Here is a 19,201-nt window from a genome sequence, read left to right on the forward strand (position 1 = left end):
TGACTTTAGATCAGTTGAAAGATAGGCTTAAGTTGGTTGAGGATAAGAAGGAAACTAAAAGAAAATCTAAAAGAAATGGGAAGGTAGGGATTAATAAACATAACAATTACACAACTGATAGGTATGCTCCTAGAAAAAGCTGTGTACATTGTAAAAGTGTTAATCACCTATCTGATAATTGCAAATCTGTTAAAAAAGCTCCCATGCCTTCAAATCCCTCCATGCCTAACATGTCTATGTCACCTCTGCATGCTATGCCTGTTATGTCTCACCAGAATCCCCATGCACATTTTGCAAACATGCCATACATTAACAATCCTTACTTTACTGCATTTAGTATGCCTCAAATGCCATACAATATGCCTATGTGGAATAACATGTTTGCACAACCTATGCCTTATCAAATTCAATCAAATGTGTTAAATGATTCTGTGACTAACCCTACACTTCAACCAACCACATCTGAGACCAAGGTTGACCCAAAGCTACCTAAGTCAAAAGATGCAGGAGGAATGAAGTCTAGGAAAAAGACTAACAAGGCTGGACCCAAGGAAACTTGGGTACCAAAATCAACTTGATTGATTTTGTTGTGTGCAGGGACAAAGAAGGAATCTATGGTACTTGGACAGTGGTTGTTCAAGACACATGACAGGAGATTTCACCCTGCTCACAGAGTTTAAGGAGAGTGCTGGCCCTAGCATAACCTTTGGAGATGATAGCAAAGGATTCACTATGGGATATGGTTTTATTTCAAAAGAAAATGTCATCATTGATGAAGTTGCATTGGTTGATGGTCTCAAACATAATTTATTGAGCATCAATCAACTATGTGACAGAGGGAATACTGTTTCCTTCAATTCTGAAGCCTGTATTGTCACAAGTAAAACGGACAATAAAGTGGTTCTAACTGGAGTTAGAAAAGGGAATGTGTACTTAGCTGATTTCAACTCTATAGATGCAGAATTCATTACTTGTCTTCTCAGCAAAGCAAGTCCAGTTGAAAGTTGGCTATGGCACAAGAAGCTGTCCCATTTGAATTTCAAGACAATGAATGATCTAGTCAAAAAGGACTTAGTTAGAGGAATGCCTCTAGTGGAATTCACAAGGGATGGACTGTGTGATGCTTGTCAGAAAGGAAAGCAAAAGAAAGTATCATTCAGTAAGAAGCTTGAATCTGCAATTGATGAACCACTGCAACTTCTACACATGGATCTTTTTGGACCAGTCAATGTATTGTCAATTTCAAGGAAAAGATACTGCCTAGTGATTGTAGATGATTTCTCAAAGTTTTCATGGGTTTATTTTCTTGGATAAAAGGATGAATCTAGTGAAATCATCATCAATCATATCAAGCAAGTCAACAATCATCCTGATTTCAATGTAAGGAATATTAGGAGTGACAATGGAACTGAGTTCAAGAATTCAACCATGAAGATGTTCTGTGAAGAAAATGGGATCATGCATGAGTTCTCAGCTCCAAGAACTCCACAACAAAATGGTGTGGTAGAAAGGAAGAACAGATCACTAATTGAAGCTGCAAGGACAATGCTTGAGGAGTCAAAACTCCCAACTTATTTTTGGGCTGAGGCTGTTAACTGTGCATGTTACACTCAGAATATTTCTCTAATCAATCAAGCAAAATGCATGACTCCCTATAAATTATTCAAGAGAAGAAAACCAACTTTAAACTTTCTACATGTCTTTGGTTGCAAATGTTACATCTTAAGGAATCAATCTGATCACAAAGGAAAGTTTGATGCAAAGGCTGATGAAGGAATATTTGTTGGTTATTCTGCTGGAAAATCATATAGGGTCTACAATCTAAGAATCAACATTGTCATGGAATCTGTACATGTTGTGTTTGATGATAAAAAGATTGATGGACTAACAGATGAGGGACATCATGAAGGACTCAAATTTGACAATATTGAGATATATTGTGATGATAGTGAAGATGAGAATGATGAAGAAGGCATCTCAAGAAGAAACCAGAGTCTGCCTTTGGATAATGCACAGAATGCTGCATCCGTTGAAAGTCATAATTCAGCTTTCGTTGAAAGACAAAGTGCATCATCCGTTGAAGTTCATAACGAAGCATCCGTTGATCACAGTCTGTCAACGGATAATCAATTCACCTCATCAGTTGATAGAACTCCCAATTCCTTTCAAAGGATCAGCAACTCAGGGGGAGTTTCAACAAATCAACATTCTATCTCACATCATGACAATACTGAGGCAACCTCATCAAGGGCTAATCTACCACCTCAAAGGAAATGGACCAAGAATCACCCTTTTGAACTGATCATTGGTGATGCTACATCTAAAGTACAAACTAGAAGGGCTACTCAAGATGAATGTCTGTATAGTAGCTTTCTATCACAGGAGGAACCTAAACGAGTGGAAGAAGCTCTTTTGGATCCAGATTGGATTTTAGCAATGCAAGAGGAGCTAAACCAATTTGAGAGGAACAAAGTGTGGAAGCTGGTACCCAAGCCAAAGAACAAGAGTTCTATTGACACAAAATGGGTATTCAGAAACAAGATAGATGAAAATGGCATTGTCATAAGGAATAAAGCCAGATTGGTTGCCAAAGGCTATTCTCAACAAGAGGGAATAGATTTTGATGAAACATTTGCTCCAGTTGCAAGACTTGAAGCCATCAGAATCTTTCTAGCCTATGCAGCTGATGCCAATTTCAAAGTCTATCAGATGGATGTCAAGAGTGCATTTCTAAATGGGGAATTGGAGGAAGAAGTTTATATAAGCCAACCTCCAGGTTTTGAAGATCCAAATTTTCCAGACCATGTGTATTATTTGTTGAAAGCACTCTATGGACTAAAGCAAGCACCTAGAGCCTGGTATGAGACTTTATCAAAGTTCCTTCTAGATAATCACTTCACAAGAGGTACTGTTGACAAAACTCTCTTCTTTAGAAATGTTAATGGCTCTAAGATACTTGTACAAATTTATGTAGATGATATTATATTTGGAGCTACAGATGATAAACTTTGTAAAAAGTTTGCTAAATTAATGCAAAGTAAATATGAAATGAGCATGATGGGAGAGCTAACTTACTTTCTTGGTTTACAAGTTAAACAAGTTAGTGGTGGAATTTTCATTAGTCAAACTAAATATATTTATGATCTTTTAAAGAAGTTTGACTTAATGGATTGTTCACCTGCAAAAACTCCCATGGCCACTGCCACCAAGCTTGAATTAAACAAGGCTGAAAAGTCTGTGGATATTACAAGTTATAGAGGCATTGTTGGCTCACTTTTATATTTAACTGCCAGTAGACCTGATATTATGTTTTTTACATGTCTCTGTGCTAGATTTCAAGCTGACCCTAAAGAATCTCACTTAGTGGCTATTAAAAGAATTTTCAGATATCTCAAGGGGACTCCAAATCTAGGAATTTGGTACCCTAGAGAGTCTGGTTTTGATCTAATTGGCTACTCAAATGCAAATTATGCAGGTTGCAAAATAGACAGGAAAAGCACAATAGGCACCTGTCAATTTCTAGGAAACAAGCTTGTATCATGGTTTAGCAAGAAGCAGAATTCTGTTTCCACATCAACAACTGAAGCTGAATATATTGCAGCTGGTAGTTGCTGTGCACAAATACTGTGGATGAGGAACCAGTTATTTGACTATGGTATAACTGTTGACAAAATTCCAATATTTTGTGACAACACAAGTGCCATTGCCATTACTGAAAATTCAGTGCAACACTCAAGAACCAAGCACATTGATATCAAGTACCACTTCATTAGGGAACATGTGATGAAAGGTACAGTGGAACTTCATTTTGTTCCAAGTGAAAAGCAGATTACAGACATATTTACCAAGCCACTTGATGAATCAACATTCACAAGATTAGTAAGTGAGTTAGGTATGCTTAACTATTCATAATCTATGTCATCTATGTAATCTGTCTTGTAGCCTGAAATGAATTTGCTGCAAGAACAAAGTTGGCTTTAATCAAGACTTATCCTATCAACGGATATTCCCTATCCGTTGAAAGCCAAAATTGTTCTATCAACGGATATTCATTATCCGTTGAAAGACAAATACATTTCTGGTAATTTTATCCTTCAACGGATAAAATAGTGTTGTTCATCAACGGATAACTATTTACCTTATCCGTTGATGTGTCACGTCAGTGAGTCACAGCCGTTGATTCTTTTACTCAACCGTTGATACAGATATACAGTGTTGTATGTATTTGTATTTACGGTAGTTTTCAGAATTTCTACAGTTTCATTTATTCCTGAACGGCTATCACTTACTTAAAAGTATCATTTAATTATTTTATTTGTGTTTTAATTCAAGAAAGTATAAAAGCCCAATTGAATTCTTATTTTCACTTTACGCTTTCTTGCAATTATCATTCTCTTTCTCTCTCAATTCTCAAGTTTTTCTCTGCAACCTCTACTCACAACAATGGCACCAGTAGTCAAAATTATGTCTCAAACAGGATTTGTTTATGAAAAGAATAATTTCATAGTCTTGGTTGAAAAGAATGAAGCCCATTCTGATTATCACAAGATGATGGACTTTATCAAGAACTGCAAACTGAGCTATGCAATGCTGGAAGCCCCAACCATCTACTGTGAAGTGATTGAGGAGATTTGGACAACTGCAGAGTTCAACTCCACAGATATGACCATTGCCTTCTCTCTCAAAGGTAAGGACTATTGCATTAATTGTGATGATATACAATCTTGCTTTAAGTTGCCTGAGAATAATGCCATGACACCACATACTGATAAAGATGTCTCTGCAATGCTAGATTCTATAGGCTATGCTTTTGATTCTGCTAGTTTAGGTAGTATTAGAAGGAAAGGCCTTAGGAAAGAATGGAGTTTTCTTGGAGATGCCTTTATTAAGGTTTTCTCTGGGAAGATTAGCAATTTTGATGCTATCACTTCATTTCTTGTTAATATGCTCTATATGCTAGTTTCTGATAGGTACTTTAATTTTAGCAACTGTGTTATGCTAGAATTAGGTTCCAGATTAGGCAACAAAGCTAATAGACCACATAACATCTACTTTGCTAGATTCTTTATGTTATTGGCTAACCATGTTGCTGAAGATTTGGTTATATCCAATGAGAATAATAAACTCAAATGCTGGGCACAAGAGAAAAGGGTCCTTGCAGACCTTTTGAGAATGAACCTCAACAGCCAGGTGCCTTTGGTATACTTGCCAATCATGAATGCACCACTGGTAAGTGAGGTAAATGTTTCTATAACTCCTACTATTTCCAACCCCAATGTTTCTTTGCCTTTTAGTGTGGCTATGGAACCTGTGTCATTGTCCAAACAGGCTCCTACCAAAGCCACCAAATCTAAAGTTTCCAAAGTCAAGTCAAAGAAACCTACCTCTGTTGTTTCTCAAAAGACAACAGTTGTAACAACTACCAAAAACCCTGAAGGGAGTGAACAGGGTGTGAGTGGTGAGGGGAGGGGTGAACATCAAAAAGCCCCCCAAGATAAGGTGGGAGAGGTGAGTGGTACCCAAACCAGCCAAGCCACAGTCTCTCAAAAGACTGTAGTGGTTCAAAAGGAGTCCAGCACATCCCTAGTTGCATCCTCCCAAAAGGATGCAACTATTGAAAATAGTCCCCAATCAGGGACACATAACAAAAGAGGGAGGGACACTGAAGCTACACATTTACCAATTTAAGCCTTTTCAAGGAAGAAGAAGGCCAAAACCCTAGTTTCCACACAAGGGACACACACAACACAGATACATCCACCAGTATCTGTGCCTTCTCAAATTCAGCTTGATGTGATTCCAGCAAATATGGAATCACAGCCCCATTCTCTCAATATAGAAACACACCATTCCTCAAACTCTCCAACACCCTCTCTGGATGTGGATATGATATTCACATCAATTCCTGATTCTCCCTCATTAAAACTCAGGGAGGAGCCCCACTCAAAACCTGGTGATCATCATCTTTTAGATGATTTGTTGGATTATCAGCCAATTCTTTCAGATGTAGTTGCAGAATCTGTGTCACCACACTTAAAATCAATCCACACAGATTCAACAATTATGTCACTTTCTATCTCTACATCATTTCCTTCCTCAACGGATATCTCTCATCCGTTGACAAGTGGTTGTTCTTCAACGGATAAGCTTAACAACAGTTATCCGTTGATACCATCAGTTTCTACTTCAACGGATACTCCCTATCCGTTGATGGCCTCTACACACTTAACAGAAACAATTCCAACTGTAGAGGACATGGCAACTGTACAATCACTTTTAGGCTTGAGGGAAGGGAGTGATTTTTTGAGTGAGAGGCTGGGTTGCTCCCAGGCAAAAGGAGAGGTTGAGAGTCACCAAATGCATGCTATTTCTTCCAGCATGGCAAAAGTAAGTGAGAGGAGTGCCACCTTAGAAGGTGAAGGTGAGGGTGTGAGGGTGTGTGTGAGCCAGGGGGAGCCCCTGATGCAAGAAAAGAGAGAAATTGAGAGAAAGGCAGGTACAGAACCTATAAGGGTGGATCCAGCCATTGCTAGTGAGTTAATGAAAGTGGATGATGCAGATAAGGAAAGACAATTTTAGCAACATTATAAAGCTGTCATTGATAACATTTCCTTGGATGCTGACACTTTTACTCACCCTGTTTCAGCCTATCAATTATTGGCTGCACAGGACAATGTGGAGGCAGAACAGACACTATACATTGTACACACTTCAGAATCTCTTCTCAGAGACAAAGCTGCTGTCAACAGGCTGCCTTCTCAAGCTGGTGAGCCATCTGAAGAATTTAGAGTAAATTCTAATGATGATGACTCTAATTCTTTGAATGAGAGCATGAACTTAGGGGGAGTAGCAGGCCCAAGTTCTGTTCCTAATCTTCCTGCATGGGCATGGGCAAAACCATCAACACCAGGAGAGTTTGGTGTCACTTTGGTCAGATAAGTCATGACAATTCAGAAGGCCATTCAGGAGACTCAGGATGCTGGTACCAAGGCACTTCTTCAAGCTCATCTGGAATCTCTGCATCTCTTGCAGTTGCAGCATTACCAGCAAAATCTAAGTGTGGATGAGCTCAAGCTGGACATTGCTGATTTGAAATCCTACACTTCTGAGAAATTGGATTCAGTTATACCCTATGGTACTATGCAAGATTTGTTGGGGAGACTGAAGAAGGCATCTGATGCTGACAAGAGGCTGGCCAGATTGGAAGATAGGGTTCAAATCATTGAAGACTCTATGGTCATCATTCTTCAGAATCAACAAACTCAAACAAATCTACTCATGCAGCTGGCACAAGCACAAGGCTTGACCCCTACCCTTGATGATAACAAAAAGGGGGAGAATAAAGGGGAAGGGGAAGGAGAGCCATCTACAACAGTTCAGATTTCTCAAGTGCTAGTTCCTGTCATCACAACTTCTCCACCAATTCAAGTCAAAGGAAAGCTAGATGGAATTGATCTAATCCAGATAGCAGCAGCTGAATTGCAAGTCAAAGAGCAAAGGAAGAAGATTGATGAAAAGATGAAACTAATATTTGGTTCTACAACTTCTCAATCACAATCTGTGAAGCATAGCACAAAAGTGGAATCAATTATTATGGAACTCAAGCCAGTAGGGAGGCATAAGGATGGAGAAACTTCTTCCAAAGATCTGCAACCTATGGTTCTCAAGCCCAACAACAGATCCAATAAGGACTCTACAAAGAATCCTCTAAAAGAGGTGGATTTCCTCTTCCAAAAGCTGATGAGGACAAGCTTTTAGGTAGAAGTATTGCATATCTCAAAGAGACCATGGATGAGGCTGTAAGGAGAAACATGGCTATTATCTTCAGAGAGGGAAAAAGCATATGTGTGATGCAAGGACATCCCAAATTCTCAATAGCCAAGAGGGAAGAAACCAAAAGGTTGAAGGAAGAAGCCAAACAGCTAAAGGCTGATAAAAGAGCACAAGCAAAGCTTGAAAAACAGCTAAAGTCAAGTCAGGCTGAAGAACAGAAAGAAATTGAAGACAAAGGTGAAGATGAAGCTATGGGGGACATGGTTGGTACTGAGATGGAGGAAAGAAGTAAGGAAGAATGGCAGAAAGGGAAAAGAAAGAAGGTCAATGCAAAGAGAAAGAAGGTAGATAAGACTGAAGAAACCCAATCAATATCCAAACCACTACCCTCTATTCCTGAACCCATTGTACCTGACCCCTTCATGAACATTCATGGTGAAACAATCATTCCCAAGGAGGAACCAATTGATTGGGACACCATCAAATTGCCCACCTTCCTAACCTCTTCTCCACCATCAAAGAAGCAGAAAAGAAGAATCAAATCAACACCCTCTAAAGCCTCAATCAAATTCACACAGAAGCCTAAGCCTAAACCTCAAACCTCTAAAGATGATTATGTTCACATCTGTGACATAAAAGAATTTTCAGACATTGAACTCTATCTGGATGAGCTGGAGGATGTAAGGGGAATAGCTGCCTACAGACAGCTACCAGAAAGACTAGTGTTCAAATACAAAGGAGCTGGGGAAAGAACATGGCCTCTTCACAGAATTCTGAATGAAGGCTACTCTACCTTGATTAGAGTCTACTCAGCCATACATAAGGATTCTGGCTTTACCAGAACTGTCAGGACTGAGATTCTCAACAAGATTGCCAACATAAGGAAAACTTGGAGGGAGCCCAATGCTTTGCCTAGAACTTTACTCATTCAAGAGAGAGGTATTACAATTCACAAATCACCTCATTGGTTGATGGAGTTCAGAGATAACAAAGGAGTCAGAAGATTTTTCAGAATTGAAGATCAGCTAAAGATTGCCAGTAATGAAACTCTCAAGGATATGCAATCTAAGTTAGATATCAATGAAGAAGATGAAGCTGAATTCTACAGACAACTTCAACTTCAAATAGAGGAGAATGACAGGAGGCTAGGAAAGAAAACCAGGGATCAAAGGAAAAGAAAGTAATTTGCTCAGGCTAAAGGAGCACCCTTGGAAACAATGTATTTCTTCAATTTCATCTCAGCATATACACTTTTGCAGCACTTTTGAATTTCTGCCTTGTTACAGTTTATATATTTGTTAAGTGTTTTGTTATCATCAAGCTAAACCCAAATTTATGCCTACAGTTCTAGTAGACATAAATAGGGGGAGATTGTTAGGAATATATGTATTAGTTTGATGATAAGTTCAGCAAAACACTTAAGTAGAAATCTAGTATTTGTAGCCTCAACGGATAAGACCATCTTGGCTATCCGTTGAAGGAGTAGCCTTACTTAGCAATAAGTTTGGTATTGTAGCACATCTCACTCTCTGGTTTCAAGCTGTAATTCTTAGATGTTGTTAGGAGATAATCAGTCATGTTGACTACTAATGGATGTACAAATAGGAGGGCTAATTGTAAATATTTCATGCCTTGTAATTTTGTACAAGTGAAGAAGTGTCAACGGATATTGAAGACCTTCAACGGATAAGAAACTAAGCTTCAACGGATGTCTCTAACGCTTCAACGGATAATATCCATCAACGGATAAGTGCTTCAACGGATAAAGCTTCAACTGCTAGAGCATCAACAGATAAAGCCATCAACGGATGAAAGCTTCAACGGATGCACTGCTAGAGCATCAACGGATAAAGCCATCAACGGATGAAAGCTTCAACGGATGCTCAGTCTCATAGCAGTTGATAGTGACAGTTAACAAAGCTGACAGAGGCACATGGATTGACAGAGATGTGGTAGCCTATTTCAGGAACAACAGAAAAAGCAGCCGTTTTTAGTCTGGTTCAAAATGGAAAGTCAACAGATAATTCCATATTACACTGGATAAAAATGGAACAGAAACAAGTGGAGAACTATTGTCTTATTGTACTTTATCTTTGTCTTCACTTGTAAACTTGGTGTTATATAAACCAAGTAGTAGCTAGTAATTAGATGTGAATTTCCCTGAGCTGTTTAGAAATATCAAGAGAGAAAATCATCTAGTTTGTACTAGGAAGCAGCTGTGATTTAGTTTTGAATCACAGATTTTATGAAATAACACATCTCTGGTGGAACAACAAATCCACCAGAAAAGTTTTTAAGTTCTTTGTGTTTATTACATTTGTGTTTGAATATATATCTGTCTGCATCAGCTCCAAGCAATTCACACACATTTGATCACTCAAACACTTAGTCTTACAAACTGCTCAAAACTTGAAAAAGTTTTGAGATTTACATTCAACCCCCCTTCTGTAAATCTCATTGTTAGTCCACTGGGAATAACAGATATTGAACTGGTCTGCAATTCTGTACTTTGAGACTGCACCTCGAGATCTCCAGTTTAGGTCTATAGAACATTTGACATCTCGATAAGTATATTGGCTTATCGAGATCTCTAGCACTCTATATTCAGTTTGGCTTGTAGAGATCTTCAGTTCTCTATAAGAGATTTAGGCTTGTTGAGATCTCTAGTCCTCACATCATCACTTTGACTTATCGATAACTCTTAGTTCTCTAGTGGCCTCTCTAGTGGCTTCTTGACTTGTTGATATCTCATAGTCTTTTAGTCAAATTCACCTTGTCGACATCTCAGAGTTCTTTAGTGAATTTTGACTTATCGATATCTCTGAGTTCTCTAGTGGAACTTGACTTATCGATAACTCATAGTTCTCTACTGAATGTAGACTTGTCGATAACTCTGAGTTCTCTAGTGAAGGAATGACTTGTCGATATCTCCAATCTCCAGTTCTTCAAATTGACTTGTCGATATCTTCCTGAGTTCTCTAGTAGCTTTTTTGACTTCTCGATAAGCCATTATGGAGTTCTCGAATAACTTCTCTATAACATTAAATCTGTGACTTGTAGAGATCTTGACTTAGAGTATTTTTCTCCAAACAGATTTATTCAACTACAAGCTTCTTCAAAATTCTTCTGAGGCATGATCTTCTTGATCTTCTTCCAAATAGAATCCTTAGGCTTGATACTGTTTCAAGAAAAAGACTCCAGTATACTCCTTTGTATTTTTACTACAAGTACAAAATACAAATTTAGATAACAATACAACTTACTAAGGGTTGACCCCAAGCTTAACTGATTACTAAAAATAATAGTTCATTAATCTCCTACTCAGATCAGATGTCCATTTGAATTGCTTCATACTTTGATCAGAGATGCTAATGACATTGTTATCTCCAGTTATCTTTGACATCATCAATTATATATTACAATCTCCCCCAACTTGTTCATAATCCATTAGATGATTTCTAATCCAAAGCACTTGAGCACAACAAATTCCTGCAGCTATGTATACAGCTTCAGCTTCAGCTGTAGAAGTCGATACAGATTATTGTTTCTTGCTGTACCAGGATACAAGTCTTTGTCCAAGAAATTGACAGCTTCCAGTGGTACTCTTTTTGTCAATCCTGCATCCAGCAAAATCTGCACTTGTGTAGCCAACAGCTTCAAAACCAGTTCCCTTAGGATACCATAATTCCAAGTTTGGAGTCCCCTTCAAGTATCTAAAAATTCTCTTTACAGCCATCAAATGTGATTCTTTTGGATTGGCTTGAAATCTTGCATATTGGCATGTTGCAAACATGATGCCTGGTCTACTTGCTGTTAAGTAAAGCAATGATCCAATCATCCCTCTATAGCTTGAGATATCTACACTCTTGCCCTTTTTATCTTTATCCAACTTTGTTGCAGTAGACATAGGTGTAGATGTAGGTGAACAATCAACCATTCCAAACTTTTTCAATAGATTCTTGACATATTTAGTTTGGCTGATGAAGATACCATTACTTCTTTGGCTGACTTGAAGCCCAAGGAAGTAACTCAGTTCCCCCATCATACTCATTTCATATTTGCTTTGCATAAGCTTGGAGAATCTTTGGCACAACTTTTCATTAGTAGAACCAAAAATGATATCATCCACATAGATCTGAACTAGGATCATATCTTCACCATATTTCTTGTAGAAGTGAGTCTTGTCTATTGTTCCTCTAGTAAAACCATGCTTCAATAGGAAATCTGATAGTGTGTCATACCAAGCTCTAGGTGCCTGTTTTAGTCCATATAGAGCCTTGAGTAACTTATATACAAAATATAGAAATTTTAGATCCTCAAAGCCAGGAGGCTATTGCAAATAAACTTCTTCTTCTAGCTCACCATTCAGAAAGGCACTTTGGACATCCATTTGATACACTTTAAAGTTTGAATGTGCAGCAAATGCTAGAAAAATTCTTATAGCTTCAAGTCTTGCAACAGGAGCAAAAGTTTCATCATAATCAATTCCTTCTTCTTGTGAGTAGCCTTTTGTAACCAACCTTGCTTTATTTCTGGTAACTATACCATTTTCATCCATTTTGTTCCTGAACACCCATTTTGTTCCAATAATGCTTCTATTATTTGGTGCAAAAACTAACTTCTAGACTTTGCTTCTTTCAAACTGATTCAGCTCTTCCTGCATGGCAGATATCCAGTCAGGATCTAGTAGAGCTTCCTCAATTTTCTTAGGCTCTACTTGAGACATAAAATATGCATGTAGGCACTCATTAGCAGTTGCACTTCTAGTCCTCACACCAGCAGTAGGATCACTAATAATTACTTCTCTAGAGTGACTTCTAACCCATTCCTTGTGTGAGTTTGTTGACTTGTGCCTTCATCATTTTCTTCATTATTGGTATGACTGGTAGATCCTTCTTCTCTTTCTCCCCCTGAGTTTGTACTATCAAATTCAGGTGTTTGAGATGAGCTTTCATTCCCATGATTTTCCTGTTCAGTAGTCTCTTCATTCATCAACTGTTGTGCATTAACTTCATCTTCTCCATCGGAATCACTATCAATGTTGAGGTTTTCAAATGCAAGGGCTTCAGCTTCATTACCATCAAGGCATTCCAAGCCGGAACACTTGTCATCATCAAAGGTCACATATGTTCTTTCCATGATCTTCTTTTGATCAATCACATAGACTTTGTAGGCTGTTCTTTCTAGTGAATATCCCAGAAAATTGCTTCGAAAACTTTTGAGTTAAATTTTCTCACATATTCAAAGTTGTCTTTCAAAATATAACACTTGCTTCCAAACTCATGAATATGCTTTACAGTAGGCTTTCTCTTAGACATGATTGAGTAGGGGGACTTGCCATGTGCCTTGTTAATGAGATATCTGTTATGAGTATAACAAGCAGTGTTGACAGCCTCTTCCCAGAAACTTGTTGGAAACTTGGCATCTTGCAACATTGTTCAAGCAGCTTCAACCAATGTTCTGTTCTTTCTCTCAATTACTCCATTTTGTTGAGGTGTTCTGGAACTTCTTGAACAATGCCTTTGCCTTTGTAGAATTCACTTAATATAACATTTCTGAATTTTATCCATTGTCACTTCTCAGTCTTTTCACACAATTGTAATCTTCAGCCTGTTTTTCTATCTTCTTGATGAGCTCAATTATGATATGTGGAGTTTCATCTTTAGAGTACATGAAATCTACCCAAGTGTATCTTGGGAAATCATCCACCATCACAAGTGCATATCTGTTCCTAAAAATTGATAAGACATTCATTGGCCCAAACAAGTTCATGTGAATAAGTTGCAAGGGTGCACTAATAGAATTCACAGTTTTTGACTTTTGACTAGATCTTTTCATCTCTCCTTTCTAAAAAGCTTCACAGACTTCAACTTGAGCAAACTCCAGCTTGGGCATGTCTCTCAGTAACTCCTTTTTGACCAAGTTGTTAATTGCCTTGAAATTCAAGTGAGACAGCTTCTTATACCATAACTTGCTTTGTTCTTCTGATGCCTTGGTGTAGAAGCAACAAATACCATCCTTATTTATTGAGTCCAAGTCTGCAACAAACAAGCTTCCTTTCCTTGCTCCTTTCAGAGCAATTTCACCAGTTTTCTTGCTGATAAAGGTGCATTCTTCTTTGTTGAACAAAACTTCAAAGCCTTTATCTGCAAATTGGCTAACACTGAGAAGATTCACCTCAAGACCAGATACTAGTGCTACATCATCAATGACAACATTTTCAGAAATAATCTTGTCATATCCCATTGTGGATCCTTTGCTGTTATCTCCAAAGGTCACCAATGGGCCAGCTTTCTCCTCAAACTGTGATAGCAGGGCCTTATCACCTGTCATATGTCTGGAACATCCACTGTCAATGATCCATATGATTTTCTTCACTTTGCCCTGCACTTAATGAGATTCAGGTGTGTTTAGTGACCCAAGCAGTGTTAGGCACTTTCTTCTTGTTAACTGATTTAGCAGAAGTAGAGTGATTTGTTTCAGATAAAATAGAATTCAATGATTGTTGTACACTATCCCATTCTGATGTAGACTCAATTTTTGATTCTTTAAGATCTACTCTCAGTTTGTGGCAACTCTTCATCACTTTCAAGTTACAAGGGATGCAATCAAACTTATCACAGAATAAGTAGGGATAATTAAATCTGCTTCATTGTATTTGCAAGCTCCTTCAGTTGGCTTACTAACACCCCTTTTACAAGGGTGAGTTAGATGATTTGTAGAACCATATTTCCTACACTTCTTGCCAGGAATATCTGCAATATAGGACAAATTATTGCTTTTGTTTATCCCCATTCGTCCATTTCTATTTTTCTTCTTCTTTATTACATCTTCAATCTTGGTTTCTTTGACAGGAGTCTTGGCACTTTGATTGTCCATAAGGTTCTCTTCATCCTTGGAAGATTGAATTGAACTTGTATTTTTCTTATCATTGTCCTCATCTGTAATTTCTTGCTTGATGATCAATTCTTCTTCACTGAAGTTTACTTCACAAGTCTTAAACATAGGTGACGCAATATTTCTCAGCATTGCTGGAACATTTTTATTCTTTGTTGTTTTTTCTCTGTCACCGGTGTTTTTCTTTTTGCTGTTTAAGGCATCATAATCAAGACCAATAACAATGTTTGCACATGGTTTATTTTTCTCATGATACTGGCCAACCAATTCAGATGCATTCTTGAAGGACTTCAACTTTACTTCACTTTTCTCCAGTTTTCCCCTTAGCACAACCTCAATCTCATTGGCACACTTGAGCTTGTTTTTTAGATAGCCATTTTCTTATTTCAAGGCTTCAAGCTCCACTATCAACAATTCATCTTCTTATTTTTCACTTTCAAGCTTCTCATTTAACTTTGTTAATCTGTTGACTTCTTCATTAACAACAACCATGCTTGTATGAATGTGAAACATTTCTGTGCTCATCTTTTCTAAAGTTTCCTTATATTGATTAATATTTAAATCAGTGGAGGTAAGAGTTGGTACCAGTGATTTAGATGAGGATGATTCTCCTTGCTCCAAGACCATGAGTGCATAGTTTCCAAGTTCTTCATCTTCACCATTTTCAGAGTCATTCCAACTTTTACCTTCTGCAATATAAGCTTTGCTTTGATGTTTCTTCAGAAGAGCTTCATACTTTGCTTCAAGTTCAAGATAAGCCTTATCTTTCTTTGCCTTCTTGGGTTTCCTGCATTCTGTAGCAAAGTGGCCTAGTTTGTCACAACTGAAGCACCTTATATTAGATCTGTTAACAGATCCAGATTTATAGCCATCCTTGCTATCAGAATTGTACTTCCCTTTTTCCTTCCAACTGCTATCTTTGTTAAAAGACTGTCCTTTACTTTTGAAGTATCTTGGCTTCCTTACTATAATGTTGGAGAATTTTCTAGCCAAATAGACCATTGACTGATCTAACTCATCCAGTTCTTCAAGAGTATAGAACTCATCTTTTTCCAATTCCATAATGACTTGTTCCTATGAATCAATTGTTCTTTGCTCACTTGTTGAGGCAATTGAAATATGAGACCTTGGTTCATCATTGGATGTTTGACCTTTATTTACCAATTAAAGCACTTGAGCCATCTACAACATGTCCTTGGCCAGATCTCAATGATTGCCTTTAAATAATCTCTAGTTCATATGTTTTGAGAATTCTATATAGAACTTCCAGAGTTATCCAGCTCAAGTCTATCCCTTCCCTGATTGCTGAGATCTTCTATTCCAAATGATCAGGAAGAGTAAGCAAGAACTTTAGATTCACCTCTTCAGCTTCATAGTATTTGTCATAAAGCTGCAAGTCATTTATCAGCTTATTGAATCTTTCAAACACATCAGTAATTCTTTCCTTAGGCTTAGCCATAAAACCCTCATACTGTGAAATCAGTATCCTTCTTTGATTAGATCTAACCTCCTCAGTTCCTTCACAGAGTATTTCAATCTTCTCCCATATTTGCTTGGCAGTGTCACAGTTAACAATATTGTTGTACATCACATTGTCAAGTGACTCAATCAATATCAATTGTAAGCTGCTATCCAGGGAAACTTTCTCCTTTTCAAGGTCAGAATATTCAGTTGGATCTTTTGGAGCATAAAGAGCTGGAATGATTTGTCTCCATCTATGGATTTCTCAATTCTAACCGTAGGAATGAATGGTCCATCCTTGAGGATCTGAATGTAGAGTGAATTGGCAATCTTGATGAACATCATCATTTTCTTTTTCCAAAGAGTGTAGTTAGCTTTGTCAAAGGTAGGAATTTTGATGCTACTAATTTCCTGTGTATTCATTCTTCCAAAATCTTGAATCTGTTTACTTTCAAATCTTGCTCTGATACAACTTGTTAGATAATGAATCACACACAGGGGGGTGAATGTGTTTTTCTGTTTTTAGGCTTTTCTTGAAAGTAAATGGTTGAACAAAGTAAATTTAATCTTGTATAGAAAAGTGTTCATGCAGAATTTAAACTCGCAGAAAATAAAGAACACAGATCTTCAAAACTCACTTAATTTTATATTAAAATTAAGACTGTTTTGCTACAAAATTTCTAAGCTCTTTGATGTTAAAAAGCTCAGCTTCTTCTTGAGAGTGTTACAAGAATTTTTATCTAAATTGTTACTCCTAACTAGAGGACCAGTGTTAACTTTATATCTCAGTTAACTGTTGGTTTACACAGTGGATAATAAACATGCTATTAGCTTTTCTAAACTGTCACTTGTCATTTCTATTTATAGAAAAGCAAATCTTCCATTTCTGGCTTAGCATATCTTTAGCATCCCGTGTTCATTTTAATCTTCCTCTGTCAGTTAATCTTTGCCATTGATCTTGCACATTCTTCAAGCTGTTTTTTGTAGACTTGTCAATCCAGCTGTTGGATTGTTTGTTGATTGTTTATCTTGGATATTGAACTGGTCTGCAATTCTGTACTTTGAGACTATACCTTGAGATCTCCAGTTTAGATCTATAGAACATTTGACATCTCGATAAGTATATTGACTTATCGAGATCTCTAGTACTCTATATTCAGTTTGGCTTGTAGAGATCTTCAGTTTTCTAGAAGAGATTTAGGCTTGTCGAGATCTCTAGTCCTCACATCTTCACTTTGACTTATCGATAACCCTTAGTTCTCTAGTGGCTTCTTGACTTGTTGATATCTCAGAGTCTTTTAGTCAAATTCACCTTGTCGACATCTCAGAGTTCTTTAGTGAATTTTGACTTATCGATATCTCTATGTTCTCTAGTGGAACTCTACTTATCAATAACTCAGAGTTCTCTACTGAATGTAGACTTGTAGATAACTCTGAGTTCTCTAATGAAGGAATGACTTGTCGATATCTCCAATCTTCAGTTCTTCAAATTGACTTGTCGATATCTTCCTGAGTTCTCTAGTAGCTTTTCTGACTTCTCGATAAACCATTCTGGAGTTCTCGGATGACTTCTCTATAACATTAAATCTGTGACTTGTAGAGATCTTAACTTAGAGTATTTTTCTCCAAACAGATTTATTCAACTCCAAGCTTCTTCAAAATTCTTCTGAGGCATGATCTTCTTGATCTTCTTCCAGATAGAATCCTTAGGCTTGATATTGTTTCAGGAAAAGGACTCCAGTCTGCTCCTTTGCATTTTTACAGACTTTAAGTTTTACAAGTACAAAATACAAAATTAGATAACAATACAACTTATTTAGGGTTGACCCCAAGCTTAACTGATTACTAAAAATAACAGTTCATTAATCTCCTACTCAGATCAGATGTCCATTTGACTTGCTTCATACTTTGATCAGAGATGCTAATGACATTGTTATATCCAATGATCTTTGACATCATCAATTATATATTATATGTTCTGCTTCCGTAAGCTCTCTACCAGAAGCACAAACTGAATCTTGTGCTAGTTCAAACATATAATAACGACTCCTACGCAAAAACATTCGGTTATTTTCCCTCCGAATACGAGTCACAGCTTTAACCACTTTTCGCCTAAATTCAGACCAAAGAAGATTTTCCTCAGGGCGAGGATATATATATAGGGAACGATGAAGCGGAACCCTTACCCTCATCACAATCAGATCATGTGTAAGACTTCCTGATTCTTCACGTCGAAATGCCCATTCTCGGCGTACACCAGCAAAGTACTCCACTGGATCGCTTAGCCTAAGACTACGATAATCGTCATCTCTTTATTGTAGCAACCGCTTGTGATTTATGGACGATGACATTGTAGTACTGTTTGGATGAAATATGTGTGAGGGTGTAAAATTTATATAGTGTAAGTAGTTGGGTCATAATGAAAAGTGAATAAGCCTAACAATTGTGGATGAGAAAAGTAATAAAGATGTACGAGATGTTAATTTTGTTGATGTACGTGTCATTATTTCCAACCATGTGAAATGTGACAATAAGTCATAGACCCTTATCCCGTGAATACACAGTAGAAACCATATGCAAGCAATTTCAATAATTTTGAGATAAAACACTGAAAAGGTCCATGTGGAAGGACACATAAAAAACAACAATGACAAGTCAAATCATATAAATGAAATGAAAAAAAGTCATTGCATTTACTTATATCAGTGTTAAGTCATTTCGTGTTTTTATGATACACAGATGAAAGCCTGAAATTAGGCCAGAAGTCACATGTAAACTTATCCCATTAATATCTTGAATCTCCTATTACAGCCACATGTTTGGCTTATAAATATATCATTCTATGTAACCCAAAACCACAATAATCTCTCATATTGAAGTAAAATCGTAGAAATGGATAAGGGGAAAAGAATTGCAACCACTACAACACTGTTCTCGGGTACGCGTCCAAAGAAGCAAAATGAAGTTTCTGAGAAAAAATTGATTGAAGAAGAAAAGGCTAAGAAGCGAGCCGCGTACGAGCAAGAGGATTTAATGAGAAGGATGCGAATGATGAAGGCTATAGAAGAGA

Source organism: Apium graveolens, chromosome 8 (genome assembly GCF_009905375.1).
Source record: "Apium graveolens cultivar Ventura chromosome 8, ASM990537v1, whole genome shotgun sequence".
NCBI classification, from domain to species: Eukaryota; Viridiplantae; Streptophyta; class Magnoliopsida; order Apiales; family Apiaceae; genus Apium; species Apium graveolens.